Below are 9,059 nucleotides of genomic sequence, written 5' to 3'. Positions count from 1 at the left end.
TAATTTTTGCACTCCTGTGTCTGGCTTATATTGGATCCAAAACCTTGGTTCGTGACAGATTCGGTATTTTTAAACACAACTGACTTGACTGACTGGACTGGACTTAAATAATTTAATTGGGCTAATAAAAGGTTTCATGAACAAGGTATTTTAACCACATTGTTTCTTTCTTTTTCTTCCTTGCTCTTTCTTCCCCTCTTTCACACAGACAGGTACCTGGAGGGAAGATTAAATTCCTCTTGTTTCCACAGTGTATATGTCAGTTGTTTAAACTTTTAAGGTTATATTGTATTTTGATGCTGTTGGCGCAAGCGTTTAATGAAGTTACTTCCACAGGCTCCAGGAGGAGGGAGGACGGCGTGGGGGATTGCTTATTGCACGGTGTGGGTGTTGTGTTAGGTTTAACTTTGCTTATTGTAGGTAGATCCGTTGACTGCAAAGGCTTGGAAGGAGGAACACGGTACTACAGTACACAGGTATCCTTGGAGAAGTCCAGTATGTACCTCATTTCAGTTTCAAGTGTATAGATGAATGTAAGAATAGCATTTTATTTCAGTTTTACAAGCTCTGTTTTATTATAACCATTACAGTGTAAGAGTATACACTAACAGTATCAATAATGACCATCAGGGTGTCCCATAATTAAGAAACGGGTTTTACTCACTAGGAAGTAACCACAGTCAGTTTTTTGACCAGGCCCACAAATGGGTCATGGATCCCACAGATAAAATAATTAAAAGGCCATACAGGGTGTTTAACAATTCGCAAGCTTTGGTGTCCAGCTTTTCTCATCAGGACGGAGAATCTCTGACCCAGGAAATTGACTACGGACCATCACACCGGACTGGGTCCTGCTGAAAAGAGGGATAGGACCCCACCAGGTGGTGGAGAGAACATCACACGCTATCGTTCTCCAGAAGGAGAGGGACACCTGTTACGACCACATCCAGTGCGCCCCTGCAGAGGAGCTGAATCGATCACTGGACCAGATGGAGGCTGATCTGCTGGAACATCAGGAGGACAGCTCCCCACTACACCTGGAGGAGGTGACAGGACCTTCGTGGGAGCTCACTCTTTGCCCCTTTGTCCTGGTAGAAAAAGGCAGTAGCAAACGTGGAGAAAGAAGTCTCCGCTCTGCCTAAGTCGGTCAGTCAGGTGGAACGGGGAAGGATGGAAGGAAGATTCCCAGCCCTGACCGTGAAGAACAGAAGACATGTCAAACTGATTTTAGTTTTGTCCCATTGCACACACACGTCATTTAGAATGTCTGATCAGACTGATAAAGGTTCTGAGGACTTTACATGAAGATATCTCCGCGGGCCGAATCCCGCCGAGCACCAAAAGGACCCTTGTGGACGAACAAGGCCTCCCACCGCAAGCTCAAGAACCGAAGACCTGCTAGATAGTCCTGTTTAAATTGAGTGTTTTGTCTTTTCCTGTTTAACATGAGTGTCTTGTCTTTCCTTTCAGTCATTCTGAAAAACAACAAGAGAAGGGTCATAGATTCAATTGGAAACTCTTAACTATTCAAAATTTTACTCCATTCAATTGGGCATTTCATCATTCTAAAAATACCACGAGGTATTTTAAAGGTGGTTTAACAGGAGGTCAATTTTGGTATTAGGGTAGAGTTTTACTTATTTTAGTGTGTTGGGTATTTATCTTTTACTAGGAGGGTTGTAGGTTTTTTTTTATATTTTCATAAAGGTTTATGCATTTGGTATTTTTACAGGTTTTGAAGGGTTTGAACCAGGGGTCTGGTCCAGGACCCCTGGAGGGTTGCAGTAAGTTTGGGTCACTTCCATCTGGACAAATCCAAAAGGGTGTGATCTCCCATGAATATGGGGAGATCAAAAGAGGGTTTGTTGGATTTCATATTTTATACATTTTTATATTTCCTATCAAGCATTCAAATGTCATGTTATACAAAGTGTGTGTGTGTCTTTCTTCAAGGGTTGAACTATATTTATAGAAAATGTTTACTAATTCTAACTATGTTACCTTTACATATAATCTTATATTAGCTAATGATAATTTTACAAGTTCACATTTGATATATTACAAGCAATCAAATCAGGCCGGATAGCAGACTGATTAACATAAATAAAGCTAGAAAACATTTATTTATTTAGACTTAATATAGTTTGACTAAATAAAATCCCTCAGGTTCTCTCTTAATAATAACAATTAGCATTTAATTGTTTAACCATTGTTTGATGATGGGTCAGTTTAGATGAGAGAATACAGGTTTAATCTCCACAGTAAAGTACCAGAGTTTTACTAAATGTGGGGGCAGGGTGACTTCAACTGAACTAAAACACAAGTATAAGTCAGAGGGATAAATTAAGAACACATAAACATGAGTTAGTTAATAATTAATAGTTATTAATTATTCCTAGAAAGAAAATAACTTTAACTCAAGATCATTTGGTATCACTAAGGTATAATCAAGTGTAGTGAACTTGACCTGATGTCAAATCAATGACCTTAGGATCATATGGTCAGAAACTGTCATTTCATTGATTTGAATCCAGAAATACAGTTTAGACCCATCCTGAGACTTTCTTTCTTGAATTAATCAAGTGGAAAAAGACAATTCTCTATGATCATTACTATTTTACAAATGTTTTGATAATCAAATTGTGTTAGTTCAAACAATGTTTACATGTTGAAGTGAACTACTCATTTTTATTTACTTAAACAGTAGTAATGATTTTTATTCCTCAATTCAAAGAGAAATCAAGTTAGAGTACATTACAGAGTAATGATTCAATTTCTTGATCGTCTGCTTTGAAAGTGAGCAAAGTTGTAAGTGTGTTAAAGTTCAAGCTTCGGTCAACTAAGAAGTTTACTGAAAAGAAATGTCATGTTTAACTTTTACAGCAAGATACAGGAGAGGTGGCTCCACGAAGTCTGGTTTTTCCATGATATCTTTCTGTCTGTTCTTAAACAATCCTTGACTTTTAATAACACCTTACATCACAAACCACACCTCTGCTCTGGTCCATCCACCAATCAAAAGCTCTCAAATGAACCGGAAGTAGAGCCCATTTTAAATGTGGCAAATTCCCAGTTCAACAGAAGAGAGTAGAAGAGTTCCAGAAGAGTTCTGGTAGAGAGTTCAGCTCAGTCTTGAAGCTGCTGTAAGCTCAGTCTTGAAGATGGAGCAGCAGTTCAAGTGGAGCAGTAGAGTTCAAGAGTTTTGGAATCCAGAATGCAGAGAGTTTGGGAGTTCCTGAATGCAAAACGCAGGCATTCATGGATGCTGCTAAGCCAAACAAGCTGAACCAGAGACGATTTTGGGAATTATAACTTCTGTTTGGATAACCTCGCACGGCTCTCGAGGTATTTGGCTGTTCTCACTGAGACGCTGAACAGTGGTTGGAAGTGAGACTCCACGCCGGAACTGATCTATCTTCAGAAAAGGTAAAAGTCGACCTTCACCAAAAGTGTACTGTGGGACAAGCTGATAACTGAAGGAGCGTGCACGTTCTGGTTAAAACAGATAAATTCCCTCACACATCTCTCTGTAAGATAAATCTCAATTTTCCATCTTTAAACTCTCCTCACAAGAAAATCAATCACCGCCGTGTGAATTGATGTCTGCTGTTCTGCTGAAAAGTGAAAACAATCGCCGTATTGTTCTCACTTCCTGTAAAATTAATTATGTTGTCACTACATGTATTTCTACCAAATTAATATAAACAGTGTGCTGTAAAATGCTTTATTCTGTTTATACTACATTTTGGTGGCCCGTCCGTACGTTACTACTACATTTTGGTGGCCCGTAACGTGCTCATAATGTCGTAGTTTGCGGTTAGCAGCGAACCCAGAGTGCAGAACAGGGACTCAACTCGGCAGATATACAAAAAATGTTTTAATGGTAAATAAAAGTACAAAATAAACAGGCTGACGGGGCAGCAAAACTTACATGAACAAGGCACGAGGAACTCAGGCGACAAGAGAGACACGGGGAACTCGAGGGACCAGGAAGACTCAGGACAGACAGGACAAGACTAAGGAGACCAAGGGAGAGCACCAACGAAGACGACCCGACAAAGGACAAGACAGAATAGGACTGCTTAAATACTGTGAGGAGACGAGACATGATGACAGACAGCTGAGACGAGACGCAGGTGGCAACAATGGAAACTAACGAGGAAGCACGAGGGAAACAGACACAAACCGGGCCACAGGAAAGTACCGTCCTTACACATAAATGGACTGTGTATGCGTGTAATAATTGATTTTACATGTTGGCATGAAAAATAACAGATTGTTAGCTGTGTTAAACGCAGCGTGCAGAAGCTGCCGCTTGGAGCTAGACGCTGCATGTTTACGCTGTGTTGAGCTAGTGATGTGTTGAAGCTGAACTTGTGAGTCATTGAGTCCTTTTAAAGCTGAAATTGTACGTCTGTTATGTGTAACATAAGCTGGCTTTGAGCTGTGGAAACGCTGTATTCTGTTTAAAGACGGTTCAGACGTGGTTCTGGTACCGGCTCGGTTCTGAAAAAGTTCGAACGAGTTGTTTAAATAGCTAGAAAGACGTTTTTGAGACCGGGGCGCCGACTCCGTGCAGCTGGGAGCTTATTGATTACATCTTTTAACAGAAAAAAGTGCATTTTGACAGTTTAAAAGACAAAAAGTTGACGGACTTGTTCAGATAAATCTAACATGCTAGCTGGGGAAAACGCTGCGTGATTGGTTGAATTAGCTGCTGTGGAGCGCTCGGATTTGCTGAGAAGTGAATGACGTGCCTACGTCATTTCCTCTCACCCCCGTGCTGCTTTGTCATTGGCGGATTCGGTCACGTGACCAGGAAATGAAAACTCGTTTTCATAGGTTATAAAATCTGCTTTTTAAAGCTGAAAAGCGCTTAAAAGCTGTATTCTGATACGCTGCTTAAGTTCTTCAAAGTGTAATCGCTGGATTTTTGCCACGTTTGAGTTTAAAATCCGTCATTAAATGATGTTTTTGAACAACGCTAGCGATGCTAATTTTAAGCTAACAGCTAACGACCGGGTGAGTGACGTGTCACGTCACTTCCTCCATGTCGGAAATGAGCTCGGTTGCAACCGAGAGCTTTGCTGTGCTTAAAATCACTAAATGTAACTTGCCACATGCCCCTAAAACTCATGTTTCATGCAAAAAAGTCGTGCTTGTTAAAGAAACGCCACGTTTACGCTTCAACCGTTCAGAAATGTTGATTTTAACCGAGTTTAGCCGAAGCTAACTTTAAGCTAAGCGGCTAACAACAGGATGTCAACCGAACGTCACAGGAAGTCGTCATAGACTCCTGCTGGTAGAAAGCTAAACACTGCCCCCTCCTGGGAAACTTGAGATCACAGTTTCACTTCAGTTTTAGGTATTTTAGTGAAATTAAACGTTTTTTCTTTCTGTAAGGCATTTTTGAGTTGATAAACGTTCCTCAAAGCTGAATAATCACTGTTATCTTGCATTTAAAAAGTATTTCAGGTATTTATGCAGACAGGCATTTACCAAAAAACCTTATTCACTGGTAATTCCTTATAAAAGGTACAAAATAAAAGTTAGAAACTTTTTAAAAAAAAAGGTGAACAGAAACAGATATTCACAGAGTTGATAAAGTTTACTCATTTGCTTGAAAGATAATACAAGTTTAATTGCAAAATCACTAAATAAGAGTAAATATATCAGGAAAAAGAGACTTTTCTGATTTTATTTACCACCTAAACAAATACATTTTCCTATTTAATTTTAAATAGAGGATGAGACAGGAGGACAGGAGTATTAACAGTTTTTCTGAAGAAAGACTGATTAATCCTGACACATCATCAATTTTTCTTTTTCTTTTCACCACTTGGTTCTATGAGTAACTGTTAAATAGCAAATTTCTGGAACAGAACGGTTTAAAAAGTGTCTTTAAACTGATGTTGCTGTGAGACTTTTTAGAAAATAGCAGGTTTATAAAAATTCAGTGCTTTAGAGTAAAATACATTAAGAGAGCTTGGTAATCTAGTATCTGTTAAGAAATAAGCACGTTAAGTAACACTGCCAGAGAAGCATTTACTTAAGAATATTCATGAATTGGGGTAAAACCTATAGGTACCCACATTTGAATAAGTTGACTTATAACAGTACCTTTGTGTAAACCCAAAGCTAAAATAGTGTGAAAACTCAATGACAACTTGAATACAAATATTTACCTGTAAAATATCTGAAGCTTGCAACTGTTAAACAGATAAAGTGCTACACAGTGAAAAACATGACAGGTGTGTTAGAAAAAGACTTTGATCCTTATGGGATGACGGACTGTTTAGAATATGCGTTGAAGCTGCTGACAGCACCCTTACATCCATATAGACAGGAACAGGCGGACAGCATGAACCCAAAAGAGTTAGTGGACAATCTGAAGGAGGTTGCAGAAAGTGTGACCTCTACAGAAATAACAATGTCAAGCTATGAAAAGCTGGCTACAATGGCAATGTTGCTGAAAGAATCTTACTTTGCATTAAGACGGGATCACGTCGTGACACTGTCACAAGTTTCCCGCTGCGAAGGTGAAATAGATGTGCTTAAAAAAGATCTGGAAGAACTCAAAATTGATAAAAAAGCATTACTGGGGCTATATATGCGTTTAGAAAGTGATTATCATACATCACAGGAACGCTTAAAAGCATGTGAAGAGAAACTAAGAGCAGCAACAGATAAAAGTAATGACGAGGGGCGAGGTGGTCTGGAATCCAGAAAAGACCTTGAACTGTGTCGGGATAATCCACCAAAACCTCCAAAAATCTTTTACAGACCTCCTGCTCGTAATCCACCCTCACCTAAAGTGGTAGGAACAGACCTGAACAGGTCCCCTCCACCAAACCTGCAACAGTGTGCTGTGAATGTGTTCGAGGCACGTTCTCATGCTAAGACGCCCATAGAGGTGTTTCCTAGTATAAAGGTTAAACCCCACTCCCTAGAAATGGAAGGAAGGCGTGCAACGCCACCTCCTCCTAAAACAGGCGAGAAAAAGCAGTATTTTCAAACTAACAAACCACGTAATGAAGGTGCACGCTGGGACAAAAAGGCTCCTCTTTCAGAGGATGAACGTGATTATCGTATATGGGATATGCGTAGGACGCAAAGATATGGGATCCAAGAGGACCCATATTATCAGGGGAAATCCGAAGAGGAACCCCCAAAAGACGTACCTAACCCTCCCCCACCTCGGACGAAACGAACCGAGGCGATAAAATCACAAAGGTCCCAGGAGCAAAGCCCTACACCTCTGAGCTCGGAGGAGACAGAGAAACTACAAAGGTTTGTAGAAACTTTGAAAAACACTGAAATGGGAATCCAACCAGGAGCACAATGTAGTGATCTGATCGCTACTAAATCTGAAGGCGCGAATGACAACATTACAGATGTCGGTGAAACACACCAAGACATTGCTGTTGTTGCCTCCAAGAACCCCTCATCGGATGAAGGGGGGATAAACTCACACACAAACGATGACGAGTCATCGCAAACTGAAAACTCAGAACCTGATTTTCATGATTTTGAACTAGGCATTCCAGTTCTGGGAGGACTCCCAGATAACCTGGTACCGAGTCAAGAAGCTGGGCCAGTATGTTTCACGAAACCATCACAGGCCATAGCCCTTTTCTCAACCGATGACGTCGACCAAGGACCTCAAACCTATGGTGTCTTACCCATAGACAGGTCCGACGACTCAGAAAAGGATTCGTTGGAGCTCCCCAAGGAGCAAGAACCCTTAACAGTCTCATCACAGATTGAACAGGTGGTCGCTCAAGCCGACACTCTGACATCTGATGAAGAAAGAGACAAACTTCGCCAAGTTCTTTTAAAATATGAAAAGTCACTTTCAACTGACCCAGACATCATCCAACTTCAGAAGTTGGATGATCCTGCATTTAAATCGATGATACTGTATCTGACTGACCCAGACAAATACACTCCATCGAAAGGTGAACTGGATTTCAATCCAGACCTAAAAGTCCTCTTTCAGCTGCGCAAACAGTTAAAACTACTCAAGGACAACCTAACTTTAGCTCATGGAGCGACGTCCTCACCCGTGTTCGCGGTCTCCCATGACCGAAGGGGGGTAACGCCAGTTAGGATAATGCTACCAGACGCGATAACATGATCAAATCTGACATTCAGAGTGAGTGGCGCACCGAAACGTTGTTTTCTAGTTGCTTAATCACTGCTTTTGTCAATGTTGAAACGTTGTTTAACTGGTTGCTTAGTCACTGTTTTTGTCGATGTTGAGACATCGTTTAATTGGTTTTTGGTATTGTTTTTGAACACCCCAGGCAAGAATGAATTTTGTGTGTAGTTAAGTTAGAGACTAAGAGGCCTTTAACTATGCCAACATGCAGTTCATTCGTTAAATTGCAATCTTTGCGGAGTCAATGTATATTATTGCTACCTTAAGTACCATAATCTACATTGATCTCACAATGCTTAAGCCGAACCTACTCGAACAATTCTATTCGGGGGATAGCTAATTCTTTTTGATGAGTCTCGCCATAGACTTCCAAAACATTTATGGGGAAACCAAACACCCAATCCCAAGTCGTTCGTCTAAAAGACAACAGACAATTGAACCAAACTATATTTTGCCATGTAAAGCTAACTTAAACCAAGTTAGAAATGGAAAAATAGTTTGGAACCCTTTTCTATAGGTATAAACCCCTGTAGTTACCCTTTTCAGCATGTTCCACCCCTTAACTGGTAGTTGTAGCTGTTCCCAATCATAATAGCTTACACACCAGGTGCATATAGTTTAAGGCCTTATGTAAAATCCCCTTCATAAGCCCACCTTAAACCACATAATTGCATGGCACATTGAACCAGAACGGCACAGGCTGGACGTCGCCCAGAGACGACCTTCGCTGGAGGCGACCTGCAATCCTGACGTTGGTCTCCACTCTTCATCCAGTGGCCGCATCTTCAGTTCAATCCAAGGGTACCCCTCTGTATGCTGATTAATCAACACTTCCAATCGTTGTGGATTTACCGTTGTGGATTATATGACTTTTTCCAATGGATTACAGACTCTGTTT

Source organism: Nematolebias whitei, chromosome 12, assembly GCF_014905685.2.
Source record: "Nematolebias whitei isolate Nwh7 chromosome 12, NemWhi1, whole genome shotgun sequence".
Lineage (NCBI taxonomy): Eukaryota > Metazoa > Chordata > Actinopteri > Cyprinodontiformes > Rivulidae > Nematolebias > Nematolebias whitei.
This window is presented reverse-complemented; position numbering follows the sequence as displayed.